The 22,155-nt window shown below is 41.1% G+C and overlaps 1 protein-coding gene across 1 annotated transcript in view; it reads right to left on the bottom strand.

Moving 5' to 3' along the window:
- Positions 1-22,155, bottom strand: part of EVA1C (eva-1 homolog C) — a 350,955-nt gene that overhangs the window by 257,636 nt on the left and 71,164 nt on the right. The window lies entirely within an intron of this gene.

The raw sequence follows: 22,155 nt of genomic DNA, 5'->3' as shown, positions 1-22,155 counted from the left end.
CTGCAGAAAACAAAGGGACCTACTCACAAACTGCATATTTTGCAGCACATTTACTAGTACTAGAACAGTACTTCTAACCAGTGCTTAATTTGTAAATAAAAAGGTGCCCGTGCTCAAAGCTCTCCTCTTAAGGAGGCGGCTGCTGCAATTAAAAGTGCGAGCACATAATACTGAGGCAGCGTAATCCTGAAGCCACCTCGGGCCTCTTCAGTACATTTATAGCCACTCCCTGCCCCTTCAGCTCACTCTTGTAGCTTCCTGCTTTTCCCCTTTCTGACGCTTTTTCGTTTTTCTCTTCCTCCGTCTTTCCCACGTGTCTTTTCCTCGCAGTAAATGCTTGAGACAGAAAACTAAGCACCGGCCCTCAGAAATAAGTTCCGGTGCTCAGCACCGGAAACAACAAGCACAAATTAAGCACTGCTTCTAAGGTGCTTCAAAGTGCTATTCACAAATCTACGTGCACAGGTTCCACCTCCGCCTTTCTTACCTCTTTCTTTGTGCAGTCTCTGCACACATAAGTATACGTTTTAATAGTAAATGGAGTAGGACAATGGATGAGTGGCTGGAGGATGGGGAATGCTTACTACTAAAAAGAAGGGGTTAAGGGAGGAGTAATCAGTGGTTAAAGGAGAGGTGGAAGGGGGCTTTGGGAGGGGCACGCACCCACCCACAAAAGAGTAAGCCCATTCCTATTCACAAATTGCATTTTTAAAGTTATGACAGCCCAAAAGGACCTTAATTTAGTCATACATGTATTCCAGCTCAGAGATGGAGAAAGTCCAGCCCCACACATGGCCAACCAGTGGCACTGCAACCCCCCTCCCATAAACAGTAATAGAGCTACAGACTTTAAATAAGACTCTGTAGGAACAATGTTAAATTAAAATGAATATTTAAAATAGTTAAAAATATAATTATAAATTAAGTTAATATTTAATAAATTATCTAACAATAAAACATTATTTATACTATTTTACATATTTTAATTACTTTTTTAGAAATACAAAATGAATGCAACATTAATTTCATCAATATAATTAAAAATAATTACAGTGTTATGATACAATATTTTGATAACTTTCTACATTTAAAAATAAACAACTTTAATTTGTAAAAAATAATTTAAACATCTGAAATGAATCCTAGATTAATAAACGTGAATAATAAATATATTTTATGTTAAAATGTTATGAAAATTAATTGTGTATCCTTATTTTAAATGCAGCACAAATACAAAAACTTACAGCATTAAAAATTTTATTTAAATTGAAAATGTATTTATTTTTATTGCATTAAATTGATATTATTGTTCAGAAGTTTAAATCATAAATAATATTTCCCACCTAAAGTGAACAAAATATATTTTTTATTATGCAGTAATAATTATTAAAAGTGGTGTATAAAATTAATAAAAATAATTTAATTATGTTGTAATAAGACATAATGTTGCAATGTTTTTAATTAAAAAATGTTATTAAAATATGTTAAAATGAAATTAAAATATGTTTTATTTTTAGATTCATTTAACATTAAATTACATTTATTTATATTTTTAACTATTTTCCATAATTTAATTTAATCTTTCATTGTTTTCTATGTAGTTATATTTTAAGTCACTGCCTCTGCAGAATATTTTCTAGAGTGTTGCAGTATCAGTGGTTGGCCATGTGTGGTGCTGGACCTACCACTGCTCCTTTTTGTGGTAACTTTACACAAGTACATTTTACTCCACCACCTATTTCAGGGTCGGAGACATATAAGTCCACATTTGTGAGTAACTTTACATTCGTAAATTGTGCTTAGCCAAAAGCAGTAAAGTTACTCTAAGTGTTAAGAGTAAACCTAAATTGGTATATTTACCTATGTGTAAGTTTGCCTTTGTCAATAGGCCCAAAAGACTACAATGAAGCATGACACCCCAAACCCAAGCAAAAGAAAGCATGTTGGAAAACTCAGGGCCTTAGTACGACTCTGACGGTCAACAGACCTCCAGACTGGAAGTGGTCATCGGACTGCTGCGGTAGTGGCAGTCCGACCACCACATTACGAGGTTGGCAGGTTGACGGGCTGACGACAGTGCAGGTTGCAATCAGCTAGAATGGCGCTAAAGTCAGCGCCGCCCTGCTGATTACAAGCTTGTTCTCTGTGAGCCTTTTCATGGAAGTACAACCACCTTGAAAAGGTTGGCAGAGAACAAGTGCAGGGGGCCACCCTGCCCAGGACCCTCGAAATGCCAATTTCAAGGGTACTGGTGCCCCCTGCGTGTGACAGCATTGCCACCGACTCTATTATGAGCCTGTGGCAATGCAGCTGCACCTTTCCCACTGGGATGACGGACGGGAACCTTGGTTCCCGCCTGTCAGCCCAGTGGGAAAGTCATAATAGGGACGGTGGGGAGAACACCATCTTGATGGTGGTCTCCTCACCCCGCGTCTGGTGGTCGGCAAAACCAACCGCCAAACTCATAATCAAGCCCTTAGGCCTGAATTAGACTTTGGTGGACAGAGGCAAATCCGCCACTAAGGCAGAGTATTTTATACTGACTATATCAAGGGTACTCTGGCAACAAAATTTAGAGATTTCCACTGGTCCAGTACTCATCTCTTCATCACAGCAGTTCCTGTCAATGTATTAAAGGTTTAAGAGACTATACCGTCAAAATGACCAGGCCATCTTCAAACTTTAAATATGTATTTGTATGTTCAAAACCTAATGAATCCAACACCATGGGAATTATCCCCCACGGTGTGGAGGTCATTTTGTGGTTTTCACTGCCCCTTGCCGCTAGGTTTCACTAGACTTTAAGAGGCAGTGAACACTTGCCATTCGACCACCCATTGTAAATTGCCCATTCTAAATCGGGTATGTCAGCAACAGAGACAGAGTAGTCTTGTTCGCTGACATACTTAAGGTTCGCCTATCTGTAAATCAGGTGGACAGACCTTCAGTTTTTTTGAGAGAGTACCCTCTCTGCCAAACTCTAAATGAACCCCATAGTTCTAAAGTAGATGTTTGTAGAGGTCTCAATCTAAGTGGATGTTCTGTTTGCACGAAGAAAGACACATGTTGATGATATTCTTAGAGGTACAGTCAGGGATTAATTGAATGATTTGTAAAACAACAGAAACTGTCCTAGTCATTCTAGCTGCAACAGACTTGAAGACCTGTGTGTAGGACACATTAATTGGTTTGTTTATAGAGGTGACAACCTACCAATTACAAAGAGACACCCTGTCTTTGGCACAATGCAAGTATTGTGTACAGTAGTTGAACAAATTTCAGATATTACTGATTGCTAGCCATTATCCACGCTTACTCCACCTCTTGAATTAGGTTAAATCTTGACATTTTACGTATGCAAGACAGGACACAACTAACTAGGGGTTGACACTAATATGTGGACAAAGTAGGAAATCAGTTGATGGTGGAAACCTGTACACAGACTACAAGAGGAGGGTCAGATTATGCGAGTACAATAGAGGCAGCTGGCAACATTTCCAGCAACTACCAGCAGGCAAATTTCAAAAGTATCATACCACCCGGGACGAATGGTTCCTTATAATGAAAACAATAATTGAGGAAAGGGTGGCTGTCTGATCATGGGTAGGATAAAAGCTCGGTTACAGACTAAGGGCTTGATTTAGAATTGGTTGGTAACAGGAAATCCTGTGACGTCTGGAGCCAGTGCTAAAACTGAAGGCAGATTCATTAGTAACATTTCCTCTATCATACTATGCCTATCATGGAGAACATTCTGCTGGTGGATTCTTGTCCTTCGTATTTACCTTTACTTCCAGAAATCTGAGGATTTCCTGTTATCATCCAACTCTAAATTTGGTTTATGTGATTGCCGGTGCAACACAGCACTGGATCAGGACAATCAACAAACAGTCAAAGCGGGTTCTTGCTGTCAGCGGTGGCTGATGCAAATCTCGAGGGGTGGGCAGGGAGAAAAGGGGTAATGGGGGGAGGAATATACATATTTTTTTAAACGTACCTTTGCTGCTGCCACCGCCACCTTGCTCCTCTTCCCTCGATGGTGTTGTTGTTCCAGCAGTCCCTGGGACACCAGTACAGGCTCTCCACGCAATCCTGGTGCTGCTCTCATGCTATGCCTAGCATGAGAGAAGTGTCAGGTTTATTCTTAGTGGCTTTGTCTGCCGCTCAGTCAGTGAATGGGAGTCTGTGCAGTTTCTCCAACCCGGATGTGCAACACCTAAGACGGCTGGCCAAACTAACATGCACACTTAGGTGCACTCAATTCCCTCTCCCCAATCCCATAGCCCAGCCCAGCCCCCCACACGTGCTGGCTGAGCCAGCAGCTGAAAAATAAAACAATAGTAAAATATAATTTTATTTTACAGCTGCTGGCTCAGGCAGTGGGGCGGCGCTCATTCAACATTACGAAGGAGCCGACCCTGCTTGCTTGGTGTGTGTATCCACATGAGCCCTTCTTTCATTCTTCTAGTCACACCATCATTTTTTTCACTTGGCTTGGTCACACCACATTGTCTTCACTGGGCTGTTCCTATTCTGACCTTTATCGACTACAGCAGTGGTTCCCAACCTGTGGCCTGGGGACCCCTGGGGGTCCGCAAAGCCTCCTCAGGGGGTCCGTGACTGCTTTCAGTAAGGATTGAGTGGTGGGTCCCCGGATTCCAATAATGATTCAGTGGGGGTCCCCAGGTTCCAGTAATGATAAAGTAGGGGACCTCAGAAGTCAAAAGGTAGGGAACCACTAGACTGATGTAATATCAAAGAATGAGGGCCTTTTACTTCTGTTCGTGCTGCAAATGTGCTTAATTTGTACTTTAGTTTCATAATAATCGGTATGGCCATGCCGTAGATAGGTCAAATTTATGTGGGGAGCAGTTGGGTGTGGATAGCAAGGAGGCATTTACTTTGCAATAAGGTATACTTTCAAAACCATCATTTTAAATGTATTGTAAGTGCTGTCAGTCTCACACATTAGTCATACACTATAACATTTATAAGAGCTGGTCTTCAGAAGGTCTCTTTTCATTCCTCTAGCATGTGCACGTGGACATTGAAATCAGGACTGCATTCTGTCTGAGGAGACGTCTAGTCCAAAGGCTATATTAGTCTGTAAGAAGTCAGTATTAGCTTTTTGTTCAGTTGGTGTTATTGCCCACAAATACCAAATCTTACCATAAGAACACAGACCTAAGCACTGCCACTATGTTCTACAAGCTTTGAAAAACCACGAAGTCCAAAAAGCCAAGCAGGGCAAAACAGATGTTGGATGGGTTTCAAATATCAGTATTGGGAGATTTGTACACGAAACCTGAAGAACCAATGCCCATGCAAGAACATTACAGTATACGCAAACTGAATATTTTGAAAAGGTAGCTATGCTTCATGGAAAAGTAAATTACCCCTTACTATCTGTTAGTTTTCTTATTTACGTTGCCTACACCTTATTACTTCCCACATACGTATTTGACTAGTCGCTTCATGGCACCACTTTTCCATTTGTGTGAACCTACACACGACCATGTGGCTCTCTGACCTAGCCTCTTGCCATTACATTTGAGCATGTAACCTGAAGGTCTTTAGCATGACTGCCCTAACACATTCCCAAAAAATCCCAAACTGACCCAACAACGCTCTAATCAACTATCATCTGGACATTCTACTAACAGAAGTCATTACATTTATTCATCACTTTTTGCAACAACCTCATAATATCTACCCACGTTACATAACATATACCTTCAGAATTAATGTAAAAGCTAGTCATTATGCAAACATATACAGTGCCAACCACGACTGTACGACGAAACAACGACTTCAAAAACAACTACTGCCTTAACAACGAGGTCGGAACACCGACCTCGTTGCTACTACTAATGATTTTACCACGAATGCCTTAACAACGATATTTCGTTGTAAAGGCATTCCTGATAAAATCATTAGCAATAGGCACCATTCACCCTACATCCGTCACCCCACCCCCCCAACCCCACCCCAAAACCTAAAACCCTCTGACCCCCCACCCACTCCCCAAAACCAAAACGCCCCACCCCCCCAACCCCACCCCAAAACCTAAAAACCCCTGACCCCCACCCACTCCCCAAAACCAAAAACGCCCCACCCCCCCAACCCCACCCCAAAACCTAAAACCCCCTGATCCCCCACCCACTGCCCAAAACCAAAAATGCCCCACCCCCCAACCCCACCCTAAAACCCCCTGACCCCCCACCCACTCCCCAAAACCAAAAACGCCCCACCCCCCAACCCCACCCTAAAACCTAAAACCCCCTGACCCCCCACCCACTCCCCAAAACCAAAAACGCCCCACCCCCCCAACCCCACCCCAAAACCTAAAACCCCCTGACCCCCCCACCCCCTCCCCCTCCCCAAAACCTAAACCCACCACTTACCTTCGCCAACTCACTTCTTTTTACCTTAACCACGCATGTTCGTTGTTCAGAACATACGTAGTTAAGGCACAAAAAACTGGAGTCGTGGTTAAAAAAAAAGGTTGTTGCGCTTTCGTTAACAACGACTTTGGGAAAAAAAAGTCGTAAAAAAGGATGTTCCCCGCCAACCACACCTCGTAGGTGATGTGCATCACCACATTCGTGTGTCATAGTTACAGTCAATATATGCAAATTAATCTCCGACTATCGTGTGCTCGGATTATCCTCATTGGGGAGTCAATATTTGCAGATTTTACTTTAGTGCAGACTCCTATATGATCCCACCATAAGGCGCTATGCGAAGCTGTGTAAAGCATAGATCACTGTGAAGCATGGATTATTATGAGGCCATCACAGTGAACGATGTCCCACATTTCATTTCCTGTCCACGTCATTCAATCCATGAACCATCTATGGAGCGTTACCCACACACGGCAGTAACAGGAAGTCCCAGTGAGCAAGAAAAATATCTGATTGTAAAACAAGGTTGTGAGACATTTGCTTCTGCTATGAGGAATGTTTGAGTGATACTGTTAATCAATTACAATTGCATTCTGTAATTTTGCTTGGTCGATCAAGACAACGGGTGCCATTCCTGTGAGCATGTTCACACTCTTAGCCCCTGCTTGTGCCTTGAATCTAGGAGAAACCACTGTGATAGGACTGCATTGCGTTTATTTGATCATAAAAATTATATTTAAAAACACAAAAGAATTATACAATTGAATGTATTTGCCATGGTTAACACATTTGTTTTTCAATCTGAAAGTTCCTTTTTTCACACTATTTATTATTCTGCATTGAGATTGTTCGTGACTTTTTAATATTTTAATTTTCTTCTAATTATATTATTTGTCATTTCCAATTGACACCACCCTTTAATAACGTTGACGTTGAAGTTCCCTTTATTCACGCTTATTTATCATGTCAAGCTGTGGTCCTCCTGTAATGATATTTGTTATCATTTCAAAATGAAGCTCCCCTTGAAAGATACTAATCATGTTAATTTGGAATTCCTATTCACTGTTACAATGTAGCTTCTCAAATTACAATCACTTTTAGAAGTATGTTTTATCATTTAAGCCAAATTATCCTTTAATGATGATGTTTAGAATTTTAAATTGGTATTTCCATTTACTGACACTTTTTATCATATGGAATTTAAACCCCTTTTTAAAGATAGCTTTGTTTATCATCTTAAACTCAAGGTCTCCTTTAATGATACTGTTTGCCTTTTCAAAATTAAGTTCCCTTTGCAGATCCGTTTTTATCATGTTGAAGCATTCCTGGCGCAATCCTCCTTGGGCTGTGCTGGGATTATCGTCCCTCTAACAGGTTGTGTATTTGATCTCTGCTAGAAAATCTACTACAGCTTTTGGCAAGCATGGGTGCAGCTACACAATCTGTTCACGTGGCATGTCAAACATGCTGGTTTGTAGTCAGGGAGTATGTTCTATTCTCTGCAGCCGGTCAGCTTGTGCTCCGTCTCTTCTGTTCAGGACAATACAGCCATGGGAGGGCCTGTCTGACAATGGAGTCAGCTGTTTAATACCTACCCATTGTTTACACTCAACCCTTACTTGTATTATACGCGGACCATTAGGTTTCTGGTATGTAGCGGCACCACAGTGAAGGGACTGCATGATATGCAAACCACACCAAAACATGCCCACGTAACTTACATTATTTCTTTTTAATGTTTATGCCACTAGATGCAGCTGTCTCCTGGGCGGATGAACAGTTGTATATTAATTCTGGGTTTCTGAGCATGCACATTAGCATTATTTCTACACTTATACTAATTTCTGTACCCTTGGTTATTTTTTGAAAGAAGGTCCTTAGAAATATCCCAGATGGTTATCACATGCAGGGTAAGACATTGCATTCTTTCACATTGTATGGAGCTGTTGGAAGCCATTGAAGTTTTGGGATGCCATGGTGAGGTATCATTATATTTCAATGGACCGGACTAATGCTCTTTCAGGTCCACAGTGTGTCTCATGTGGCTGGTTGATCGATCAAGCCACAGCTTACAACCAAGTACAACACAACTTTGATACTAGTTCAAAGAGACTCAGCCATGCAAGAAAGAAACTGAAATTCACCATCACAGGAGAAAGGCCAGGGAGTAAAGTATTTTGCACCCCTTTTTCTCCTTTGACAATTGCATACAATAAGGGAGGGATTACTTCAATCAAAAACAGAGTAAAACCTGGCTGGAGGATCAACACCAGAAGATACTGGTTTTATATGACAGACCTGGGATAATCCTAGCTAGAGGAAAGGCACCAGAATGACAATTTACATGGTAGGTTGATTTCCAGATACCACAGAAGCACATCATCTCTAAACCGTTTACAGTGAAAAGCAGCCTCTTCTACAGCAATCCTTGCAGGGCACTAGTGCATAATTTGTTGGATTACTTGGTACATGAGGCACGTTTCCTGATTACACTTGGCTTACTCTTCGCACCCAGAAGAACGAGTAAACTATTTTTTTAACAAAGATTGAACCTTTTAGAGGGAGCAATTACCAAAGTAAATCCTTTTGGCACTGTGCATGAAGTTTGCTTCCTGTTGACCGAATTTCTAAGGTTGTTTGTAAATTATGATTTATTACGTTTTAATGGTTTATTCACCTTCAGTAGAGTTTGTATGCCAAATAAGTTGTTGCAGCATCTGTTGTATTGTGTCTATTTTGTAAATAAATAAATGATATGTAACACTGCTCAATTTAGACTTTACACATTTGGAAGTATACTATGAAGAAACTGCAGGCTTTACAGTGGTCATGTATGCAAATGTCATTATGTCAGCAGTGAGGGCTGATTGTTTGGGGGGGTGACTCCTAGATGCCTATACCAAGCTCTGTCGACTCAGAATGAGTAAGGGGGTACTTACAATTTTGGTGGATGGAACATCCATCTGCCAAACTCCTGACGAGGAGACCACAGCGGTGCTGATGGTCTCCCCATCTGCTCCATTAGCCCAGTGGAAAACGTGCAGCGGCATAGGACCAAGCTCCACATGGAGCCGCGTCCAATGCTGCTGCACAAGGGGCCTCCCTAGCACCCTCAGAGAGGGCACTGTCTGCACAGCAGACAGTGCACATTCTGATGTGCTGGGGAGGGGGAACCTGCACTGCCCATGATAATGTTGTGGGCAGTGCAGGGGCCCTCTGTGGCCCCCTGCACTTGTTCTCCGCCAGCATTTTCATGGCGGTTGACCCGCAATGTAAAGATGGGTGGAGAACAAGATTGTAATCAGCAGGACGGCGCTGACTTCAGTGCCGCCCTGGCTGATCAAAGCCAAGAAAGCCGTCAGTCCGTCAGGATCAGAGATCCTGGTGGACACTGTGGTCCCCTGGCTGTCCGGCAGCCAGGGTTGTAATGTGGCGGTCGGACCGCCACAGCCGTGCCGGTCCGACCGCGAGTCTGGCGGTCCTGAGATCACCAACCTCGTAAGCAGGCTCTCAATCTAGGGTGCTCCAGAATAAATACGTTCACGCGCATCCCAGGGCACCCTAGATGCTTTCAACACTACCATATTCAGACTATGGGCTCGATTTAGAGTTTGGCAGGCAGGTACTCCATCACAAAAATGGGGATTTTAAAACAGAAAAAAGGAAAGATCGCATCATGCATGGATTGACAGTGAAGCAATTATGAGTACATTTACATGCAGATAACTTATGCACACTGCTAAAAGAAAAAGCTTATGCAATAATGCTTTGTGCCTCATCCGTTCATGTAGCTTGGTACAAAAACAAAAAATCCACCCAAAAACGAAAAAGCAAACATCTGGCTTCAGGCAACTATACAGACAAACAGTAGCAGCTTCTGGTTGCCTTGCTCTTTATAATACCGAGTTCATGACGGATGAGAACTTTTAAACCTTCAGCATCGAGGAGGAATATTTACAGGTGTGGATGACAATGTTCCCAAGTTCACTTTGCAGCAAAAGGGATCAAAGATTTGTGATTCAAGGGATGGATAGTGGTTCTCACCAACTGTTGATTGTGATGAAGCTATGACCGAATCACAGAATTCAGATGTTGAAACTGCAGGAGAACATGGAGTCGAAGGCAGAGTTGAAGGTGTAACTGCACTTGTTGGAGCATTTACCAGAGTGACACCAATTTTATGCCCAAATGACAACATGGTTGCTGATGCAGCATCTGGGTGATGGCATAATTGTAGAATTACAGATGGCGGCACTGAGAATGGGCAGCTGCATTGCGCAGCAGAATGTATGATGCACTTGAATTAACTGAATTAATTCAGCTATACCGACAAACTTCTCCCACAGAATACCCAAGATTACTATGTTATAACAGGACAGGCACCTAAACACATCGCACTCACGGAAGATGAAATCTGTAAAAAAAACAGAGCCCAGTTTTCACTTAGCTTGGTTTACAAATCTACTCTAAAGTAGAATGCCATAGCATCACAGCATTGATGTTCAGTCAAAAAAGATGCAGTCGCATTCACGTTTCCCATGCTTCCATGTCATTTTTATTTCTTCACTAAGAGGAAAAATAAGAATTGCACAGCCAAGAACGAGAAATATTGTTGATGTACCACCAAACGTGACAGCATTGAATTGAAGAAGGAAGGAATGAATCCAAAAATGTTTTAAATCCAGTCAACAAGCCAGATCCAGTAGTCTTAGAAACATAAATTATACCAGTTCTGTTTGAAGCATGAAAGATGGTGTGCAATAGATCAGAAAAGTACATCGTAAATTTAGTCAGAAGAAGTTGCTGAATTTCAGATTCCCCATGGGAGTACCCGTCTGCCCAACTCCAAATCAGACCCTGTGTCACTGACACAACAGGCAAACTTCTGCATATTAAAGGTCTGATCAATCAAGGTAAATCTATCCAAAAAGTGACAAAGTCCCATTCACAGGGCCCTACACGGTAGGGGTCCAATCTTTTTCAGAAAACTGATTTTCCTCTATACTCCATCTAGGAGCCTGCGGTCATCTTCTTTTCGGAATGTTTATATTTTCTGGCCTAAGAGAGCCTGGGGAATTAACTCCTTCTCCAGTAAGGCTGCCCGTCTCTGGAATGTTCTTCCCTCAGAGCTTCGCCATGAATCCTCAGAACGTCTCTTCAGAAAAAATCTTAAAACCATCCTTTTCTGCGACTAACTCACTCCTCTTCTTCCCTTACGTAGCTCCTGCTGTTGTTAGCGCTGGGATGCCCCTGGGTAGCTATGCGCTTTATAAATCTACTAAACTAAACTAAACTATCTGTCCACAGCCTGGCCGGAATGGGCCAGCATACCGCACATTCTGATAAAATGCATCTTTACCTCTTTTTCAGTGAAAAAGAGCCATAATCATGACTCAATTACCCAGGAAACCATATGCAGGAATGTTCTTTTTGAGGGTGGTGAGTGGTAGACTTGAGAACTGCGAAAGAATGTTTTATGGAGGGATAGAAAGAATAGACGGGGCTCCCCCAAACATAAGAAGTAATAGTAACAATGCCAAAGTGCTTAAATACACAAAATTTCCTAAACAGAATTCAGAACATCCACTGAAAACAGTCAAAATATCCTAGCAAATTGGTTTTAAGGTTCCATATATCCACCCGATAACTCAAGATTATTCACTCAGTTACTAAAGTGGCAGGTATTGTACAATTCCACATAACCAGGGTAGCAAGTAAACATATTTTCTCGACTGCTAGTCGCTGCTAACAAACACATAACAAATCTGATTACCAACAAGGACACCTCAATATTTTCATGCTGCCAACTACTTGCTACGTCTCACAAATGGCACAGACTCTTTTTTTGTGATGGACTCGAGCGAAAAAATATACTGACCATGAATTGCTCTGCAAAGCCATATCAGATACATAATGTATGTTATTAAAATATGCTTTACATAAAACACATTATAAAAAATTTCCCAAAAAATCAAATGCTTGGGTAGCATATTCTATCTACCTCTCTTGCCTATAAAGTAGTATTTGTATCGTTCCAGGTTTTGTCCAGTATTCTTCTCCTAAATGGCCTACACATTCCTGTAGTATCCTATGTTGTTTTATAAAACGGAGGGGCATATTTACATGACCCTAGCGCCAAGGAGCATCACTTTTAGCAATGCTCTGGTTGCGCTGTGCACTGTGCTACATTTACAAAGCACCGGTAAGCCACTTTTAGTGGCTTAACGCTGTCTTGTAAATATGGGCCACTCCGATAAAGTTTTCTGCGGCAGAGGGGCATGCAATGGGTGTTGCTGTGGCGTTCCCCCACAACACTGATTGCTTTTGACACTGCCCCAGATTTATGGGAAATCATAAACCCAGCACCCAATACTAACACCACCCATGCATTATTTCCCAACGATTTTTCCTTTTTCTATGTGTGCTGCATTCTGAAGGCGCTCCTTCCTGCACATAGACAATCATTCCTTTCAACGCATACACGCTTGCACTATGGTGTAAAGGATGCCTGCATTGGTGCTGGCAGCTACATTTAGCACCAACACTAGGGTAAACACAGTGGTGCATCCTATTTGTGTGAATACAGTGCATCCCTGTGTTTCAGAAGAGACGCAGTGCAGCGCTGCCAATTTTGGCGCAGCCGTACACTGCACTACTTCTGTGTAAATATGCCCCTGAACGTGCTGTGCCCTTGGTATCGTTCTCCTTCCCTTTGCCCTGCCTTCCTGGTGTTTCTGTTTGCATGCATTCTCACACACAGTGGAACCTTTAGAATTTTACAGGCAGGAGTTGTGATTGGTGGGGAAACAGAATAAACGTGTTGTGTTCTTACCTTGTGTCTAATGTCATCATCACATTTCCTTGGCAATGAGGACAGGATCCCATTACTGTGCTGAGTAATGTGACCCTTCCAGCATGTCTCTGTGGGGGCAAACGTCCTGTTTAATTGTGCCACACTTCCAGTGGTTGAAGTGGGCAGGATCAGAGGGGCACAACGTGCCCATACTTATTTAATTTATAAATTACCATTGCCCTATTTTTTTTTAAAACACAGCCATCTCTGATCGGTTGATTCCGATAGTTGAAATTGTAGTGTAGCCATTTTTAATATAGCTTTCTGCACGTTTGCTTAAAGTATTAGGCCTCTGTGCACTTTGCCCTAGATGCATTTTATTTAGCCTCGCACTTTTATTTTACAATAACCAGTTTCATGGTCTTGTTTTATTTTCTTCTATCACACTGTTTAACTTACTTCAGCACTGAAGTTATCAAACAATACATTCTTGCTCGCTCTGTGCTTCAGTCAAGGATACAGTCTGGTACATTGCCGATAGACGTGGTAGAAGTTTAGTCTTTAGGGTTCGTAGAAAGTACACATTCTTACGTAGGGACGTTTCTTAGAACACCGGCGTGTTAGTTATAAAAACACTTCCTAGTCCTGGTACACATAAGAGGGAGATTCCGACCAGGAACCCCCAACTAGACGCTGACTGCCCTGTTGCAGATGCTGATCCCAATCACAGGCCTTTGCTCAGGTATGAGGGTCGATGTCCTCCAGGGGGAACCTGAAAGGCAGGTTTAGAGCTTAACATGCTGTGCTCAAAATAGAACTTAGAAGAGAGAACGTAAATCTAGCTGCACTATGATAGCGTTATTCTTATGTTTCACTCTCCTCGTTACTATTTCAATCCTACTGTGTTGTATGGTTCTGGTTATTGCGGCTCACGCTTTGTTATCTAAAATGCAGTCGTTTTATTAAACCAATCTTTAAAACTCAAACTGCCTTTGTCATTTAAATATGAGACCACACTGTGTATGAGAGAACTGGTTGGGATCTGAGTGACCACGACTTCCCTGGGAAGCACTAAGATGTCATGCGCTCGGCTGCCCAATTGTCTCTTCCCTTTGGGAGAGATGAGGCACTGCTAGTTAGCCGGAGCTCAACCCGGATTTGGTTAGACTTAGTCCCCCACACTGTGAACGATCTTGCCGCCCAAAAATCCAGTAGTCTCATTAGGATAATGAGAGCCTACGCGACAAAATGGTTGAGCTGAAGTATCATTCACTGTGCTGTGAAACAGAAGGCGGGCATACTGCGGAACAATAAACAAGCTTTCTTGCCAGGGTGCCTGCTTACCTGTAAGAAATGCAAATGTGTGCAACTGGTTAACCTGCAAATGTAAAGAGTACTTGAGAGCTGGTACTGGCTTTAATAGATGGAATCACTTGAAGTCTTGTGATGACAATGATTTACTCTTTTTGAATGGTAGTGCAAGGGAGTTACCAGCAGAGCAGTGGAGTGCTTGCTTTTAAGAGACAGCAATATAAACAAATATGCATTACATACAATCTGGGTATTACTAAATTCTATATTTTAAAAGCACAATTTTATCTTAAACATGTTTGCGCCTTTTGCAGCAGTCTAGTTTGCATTGCATGTAATGCAAATTTAACATAAATACTTGCAAATCTACAGTGCTTTCTGTCACAGACTGGGACCTTGTAGCACTAAAAATACACAAGTAACTATTCTTCACTGCACCAACCAAGATTTAATTTGCTGGCTCTCTGGTTGCCAGACCTCTATAGTATATCACCTAATAGAAGTTTAATTATGTAGTGCATTTGCCACTAAGAACTTTTTTTATTTATTTCTCATTTAAGCTGTGCGGTATTTTGTATTTAGCTACCTAAAGGTGAAAGACCAAAAAAAAGTGCAGAATATTTTGTTATTTTGTATTGGAGGCCTGCGCAGCAACTCTGTGCATGTTGGCATCAACATATGCTTCTAGAGACGCTGATGATGCAAGCTACCTGTACAGAGGCACAAGAAGATTGCTTTGTAACATAACTTCAAGCCTGGCCAAAGTCATCAGTACAATCAAAAGTGTGGAAGGCTCAGTGAAAGGAATATAAATGTTGACAAAACCAGAAAAACAGACTACTGGTGTTAACCCTGTAAGAACCAGAAACAAAGCCACCCATAGAAAAAGCAAATTTTTTAAAAACAATTCCAAGTCTGATAATTACAATATAGCATCATTAATGCAATGTCCTGCTATGAGAAAAGTCTGTGGCAAATGCAGTAAGAAAGCGCATTCTCCCAATGTATGCAAGACAAGTAACTGGTATCAGAGGATCTTTGCTGTTCAGAAAAAATAGATTAATGCTCTCAACACTGAGGAGTACACGGAAAACTCAGTTTTGCTGGTAGCTATCCTCAACAAGTGTTGTGAAAAAAGCCAACCCAGATGTGTGGTACAAATCGATCAATCCAATGTGGAGGTTCTTATGGACTGAGGATCACAATTATTTCTAAGGAAAAATACTTCAACATACCAACTAAGGAAAGACTGTGCCATAGTCACATTATACCTGGTGCACCTGGCGCTTATGGAGAACACAAAATCAGTCTTGTGGGCTTTTTGGGAGAAGATCAATGAAAATGATCTTGACTGTGCATTGATGTATGCCAACTGAACCATCAGATGGTTGTGGAGAATCAACCACTGCCTCTCATCCATGAAATGGTGGCCACGCTTGGTGATGCAAGAATTATTTCAATTTTTGACTTTATCACTGCGTACCACCATGTTTTGCAATAGTAGTCACGAGCCCTCACCCCATTTATCATATCACATGAATCATTCGGATTTTGTTCCATGCCCCTCGGCATAACAGCTACCTCTGTTGTGTTTCAGAAAATCATGAACAAACTTTTTGAGTGCACTGAAGGTGTCTGTGCCTTCCACGATGATGTACTTATTTATTATTTTACTCAAGATGAACACCTAACAACATTGAGTGAGGTCCTAAGAAGAACCCAGAAATTGGCATATCCCTCAAAAAGGAGAAGAGAAAATTCTTGCAAGCCACTGTGGAGTATTCAGGACATCATTAGTGTTAACAAAGGTGTCCCCAAACTAAGTTTCATCTCTGCCATAATGATGTTACCACAACCTAGAAACATCTATGAACTTCTGTCCTTCCTTGCGCTCTGCAAGTTCTACCTGAGGTTCATAAAAAACATGCAGAAAAAGTGGAATCAATGCAATGCTTTCTCAAAAAGAATGCAGATTTTGTGTGGGGAGAGCACTGTGGCAAATTTATGTAGGAACTAAAAAGAAAATTACAAAATTGTCCCGCCTTAAAATCATTTGACAAATTTCTGAATACTGTGGTGACTGCTTATGCTAGTCCGGTAGGTCTTTTTGCCGACTTGAGCCAGATTTGACTACGGGGGGAATGGTTCACAGCCTTTGCATCATGCAAACTACAGGTTTCTGAAGCCAAGTTCTCTGTGATAGAGCAGGAACGTCTGTCACATGTTTGAGGAGTGTAAATTTAAGATCTTCTTGTGGGGGTGGGCCACCAAATGAATGAATGAATGAATGAAAAAATGAATGATTTCTAAAGCGCACGCCTACTCAAGAGAGTGTCCCAGCACTATGCCTTAGAACTGATCACAAACCTCTAGTAAGCATGGGATAAGGGTGGCTCAGTGAAAAGTATCCCCATGTATTGTCAAATTAGCTTACAAGTTACATGAGTTATGTGTTCACCATGGAGTACATTCCAGGAAAAACGAATGTCACTAGTGATTTTTTATTTCAAATGCCTTGTGATCCCAAAGTTTGTGATAATGAATAGTGTGAGGAAGATAAGGATGTTTCATTTGCATACTTGTCCAATGGGCCCAAATGATTTGAAGGCAATGACTATCACCAAGAAAAAATTCAGCATGGACTATTTGTGGCCCGCCATAGATAGGGATATTGATGTAAATATGCAAGAGTGCCAAATGTTCACAGGTCCTAATAAAACAGTTAAGGTGTGCGTAAGCCCTCTGATGCCTATGATCTTACCAGAAGGTGGGTGTAGATTTGATAGGACACATGAATCAGTAACTATCGGTCATGCACTATACTGTAGTTATGGTGAAATATTCCACAAGTAGATCGACCTAGAATTCTTAGAATACCACATCTCCAAAGATATTATTGAATTATTTTAGCAAACAGTTTGTAGAGAAGGCTTTTCCAAGCAAGTTGTCAGTGGCAATTGTAGTTAATTAATTTCTGCCAAAACACAAGAATTTATCAGGATATGTAGTATTACCCATTGCAAAGCACCACAGTACAATCCCCATAGTAATGAAAAAGTAGAGCATGCACACTGGCTTTTGAAGCAACTATATAGTTAACCACAAAGGGGAACTTACCTTTTGAGAACACCTTGAGAATACATGTGTGGACATACCCAGCCACTCCACACAGCATAATAGGCAGCGCCCATTTTGAATTGTTGAACGGTTTTTGGTCATGACCAAATTGCGTCCCTGTAGTTTTAAGGGAGGTGTGAGAGGGACTCAAAGCACCAGACCCAACATGAATGATGTTTTGTATAAAAACATGGATGAAAAGCAAAGGAAAGCTGAAACAGCAGAAGGAGAGCAGTGTCAATATTAGGTATGAATAAATGAGGCTCTCAAGATCAAACGTTCACCTACTAACTATGGTGCTGACAAGTACAGAAGTCCCTTGCATGTGATTTGAATCTGGTTCAGCAATTATGTTGGAGAATGGACAGTGGCAGAATGTCTTGTGTCCTGTGCAGGTGTCACACCAAAGCATACTATTGTTGCCTGGAACAAGGGAAGTGAGAATGTGTTGACTAGTGAGGGAATTGCTGATATCTCTATGCAGGATGGTAGGGTATTGGATGTTGCTTCATGTCAGGCTATAGTAGCAGCAAGAACCACTGACATGACTTGTGAAGATACCCCTAGTTTTGACTGTGGCAGGTTGGATGGTCATAATTCAGAAATATAGTGTTTTGCTTGCCAGATTGATAGAGCGGTCCGTAGTGATAATTTACCTGTGTTCGGACGCTCTTTAGGCCGATGAATCTTTTGACTTAGTGGGAACTCTCTGTACTCTTAATCGATCAATCTCATCAAAATCAATAATCAATAACGAACATAAGCAACCCCTTGAACGACATAACACTTTACAATTAATCCAGAATACATTTCGGCGAACCCTGACCTTTCAGTCAGGAATAACCACACCAGTTTATTGCAAGGTTAGTGAATTTATTTCCCTATATTAACAAAGCTAGCACAATATAAATGTGTCTCAATACCAAATGATAAACATATATGAACATTAATAGCTGTCCATAACGTCGAAACAAGTGTAATCTATGAAGCATTTGAATCACAAGGCATTCGATAATGGCAATGCAAATCACTAATACGATAATCTGTAATGAACTAATTGCGTACATTTAGTCAGCATAACAAGATCTCAAATTGCATCGTGCGACATATGGAAACCTCATCTAACCTCAAATTAGCATCAGCATGTGGGACTTCATGCAAAAACAATTTAGCAACATTAATTTAGAAAACTCCTAGCTAGGGCCCTTATCAAAATCAGCAGTTGGTTACCTAAAAGAAACACAATGCAATTTTACAATTTCCTTTCATATTTACCAATTACGATCAGCATACAAGGAAGTCTTCGTCTCACAGGTACCGTTCTTCGGTCATCACGGGTACCGTTTCTCGATCAGCATGGGACGGGACAAAGGGGCAGGGGTGAACGGGGCAAATGCCTCACGGCGGCAAGGTAAAACTATTACTTCATGCAAAGGAATCAAATCAAAGTTACAGTCTCTAGGGCAAGAATCATTTAAAGTCTCTTTCTCTCGATTAGAGAAAGAATCAAAGTCTCTCAAAATGGCGTCGCAGCAAAGTGGGCCATAATAGCTACGAAGTCTGCAAAATGGCGGGTATCGAGCTGGTAATGGCTACTTTCTCCTCGTGCACCTGGGTTTTATAGACAACAGTTCAAGTCCAGTAGGGTCTTCCATTGGAGGGTTCATAGGTTAGCTTCAAATTGACCAATCAAAAACGACAGTTCTCAAGCTTTTACTTAAGCATACATTATCCTTGGAGATGGGTACGCAAGTTGCAACATTGTCTCCCAATTAGCTTACTTTCAGAGCCTCCATTGTCCGCACCTGCAAGTCGACCTTGAATTAAAGAGAAAATATGCCAGGCTGGCACTAACTTTAAGATAAGCATGTGAACAGTTTCTGTGGAAAAGTACAGCTTCAAGCAAGAATACACGTTTATTAGCACAGTGGAAAAATACGAGCATCTAAACCGTGAGACCGGGCAACTAGGCCAAAGCCTCCGCTAAAGTAATGCTAAACATTTCAAACAAGCAAATCGTAGCACACGTTTATGATTATGTCGGATTAGTGCAATTCTAATACACCACGTTATATAAAGCACGCGTATAAATGATGGCAAACTACTCTGAGGGCACATTTTGTCCCCGTACAATCTTTATTAGTTCGGTTAATGTCACACATGATTATTTCAGCACTACGTTTAAGCGTTAATAAATCAAAACCTTCATTTTCTGCTTCATCAATCCCTCCTCTGATGACTACTTGTCATCACACAAATCATACCCACAAATTTTATTCCATTAAAATTCTGTCAGTTCCCTTTTCCTTTTAGTACCCCTAGTTTGCGCTTTGTATTCTTCTGCCATTCTTTTCATAATTTTCTCTTCTTTTCTTCTTTTAATTCTTTCCATAATCATTATTATTCCCCTTTTTATTCCCCAAATTCCAAATACACAAATTATTACTACTAATATTCCTTCTATTATTTTCAATAATATTCCATTCCAAATTCCCCCAATCCAATGTCCCACTGAAGCAAGTCCCTTTCCAACCTTCTCCCACACTCCTGGTTCTTTCAATTCCTTCAAATATGCACTTTCTTTTGTTAGATTAGCAAGCATAGTTTTAATCTTCACACTATTATCAGGTATATAGGTACAACAGTGACGTGCACCAATCATTTTGCAAACGCCTCCATCCTTTGCTAAAAGAATGTCTAAAGCAAGCCTATTTTGAAGAGTCATAGCTCTTTCCGCTGCAAGTTCAGCATCTATCAGGATTATAGCACCTGAAAACTTTGTCAGCATGTTATCCACTATAGTAGACAACTTTCGTATCTTGATGGAATTCAACACAACTCCCAATGAAGGAATCATGGCTCCAAATATATCTCCTACCACAGCAGCTGCGGTCTCTCTTTTCTGGATACGATGGGATCCAGATGTCTTTTGAATCATCGATACGTCATCCAGTTGATAAACCTTTGGGAACACTATACCCAAATAACATCTCCCCCACCATCCCTTTTGAAGACGATAATAGGCATTATGCCCACAAATGTAATATACACCTGGAATGACAGGGTCAAGTCCGTTCATCATGAATGTCCATTTGGCCTTAAAAATAAACGTATGTTTGCATTCACTCGCTCCTACAAAAATATTGTCATAATAAGATTCTCCTCGATATATACAAAATTTCCCTACATGCCAAGCATCTAAAGCTATTTTCCCTCGTGTCTTTATAGCAGCAAAATCATAATTATCTACTGAAGTCCTCTTATGCAGCTCTTTTTCTAATTTCGCCTTCATCTGTGCCCTTCTATCATCTGTGCAATCTAAAAAGCTTATTTCTACAGCAGAGACTGAGCAAGTAAGGTTTTCCCTATGAGCATGAGCCGTTTCAAAAGGTTGCATTGGCTCGAAAAATTCCCTCATTATTTTAGCATCCCAGTCTTTAGCAATCTGGCTCAGCTGTGCTATTATAGGAACATAAGCAAAGGTAACATCATAATTCGAGTAAAAATACTGTATGTTAGTTTGACCATAAAACCTAGACATTACTATACTACATGTAATCCCATATGTAAGAGGCATGTGGTGATAAGTCACCCCTTCCTTTACTGATGTCGGTATCTGTGTACACACATAACAATCTTTCGCATCCATAGTTTCAACATACTCTGTTAGTAAGCGATAGAAAACGTTATACGAAAGCTCTTTCTTATCGTGCAAGAGCCTCTCATCCAATGCTAGTCTTTTCAATGGTGTTAGTTCAGTGACAGTAACAGGAGCAATAGTAGAAGCTTCAATATTCTCATTCTCACCCTTTCCATGCATTCCAAACACAATTGCCATTATTATTATCACACATGTAATTACCAAGCCTATACACACATATTTACAATATTTCTTTCTATTATTTTGCGTAGCGTACCTAGTCATGATCTGTATAGAATCAGAGAGCTAGAAGCATCTATAAATGAAACTATTTAGCAATTCAGTTACAAAGCTGAACAAGCGCAATGTTCACACCGTCTTCTTCAAAAGGCCAGTCACTTATCGGTTAGCAGCATTTGTCTCAATTCGGCAATAACTCAGTCTTTATCTGTTTAGCAAGTCTCATCCGGTTTAGCAATGTCTCAGCTGGTTGTTTCTTTCACGTTAGATTGTAGCGAACAATATCATTTACTACTCTTTCAATCGACAGAGTCTATGAAACTTTTCTTTTCTATTGGTATCTCTTCTTCTTCTTCGTTCTCGATGCTTAGAGATACAAACTCGTCTGTCCAATCATCATTGACTGCATATGCCCATTCAGGACCGGAATATCTCCTGTTTGGTATCCTTTTCCTTTTCAATTTTGCTTCTCTTTTCGACTCTGCTTCGCTGGTACTTTCCTCTTTTGTCAAGTCTTTTTCCTCACTTGACGATTGTTCCACAACCGTCACTTCCTTTCTTTTCTCTTTCACTTTCGGCTTTCCTCCCTCGTTCAAACTTCCTTTACCCTTTTCTTTTATTGGTGAGATACTCAGTCTTCTCTTTGCACC

This window comes from Pleurodeles waltl, chromosome 8, assembly GCF_031143425.1.
Source record: "Pleurodeles waltl isolate 20211129_DDA chromosome 8, aPleWal1.hap1.20221129, whole genome shotgun sequence".
Classification (NCBI taxonomy): domain Eukaryota; kingdom Metazoa; phylum Chordata; class Amphibia; order Caudata; family Salamandridae; genus Pleurodeles; species Pleurodeles waltl.
Note: the sequence above shows the minus strand (reverse complement) of the source record. Positions and strands in the feature narration are given on the sequence as shown.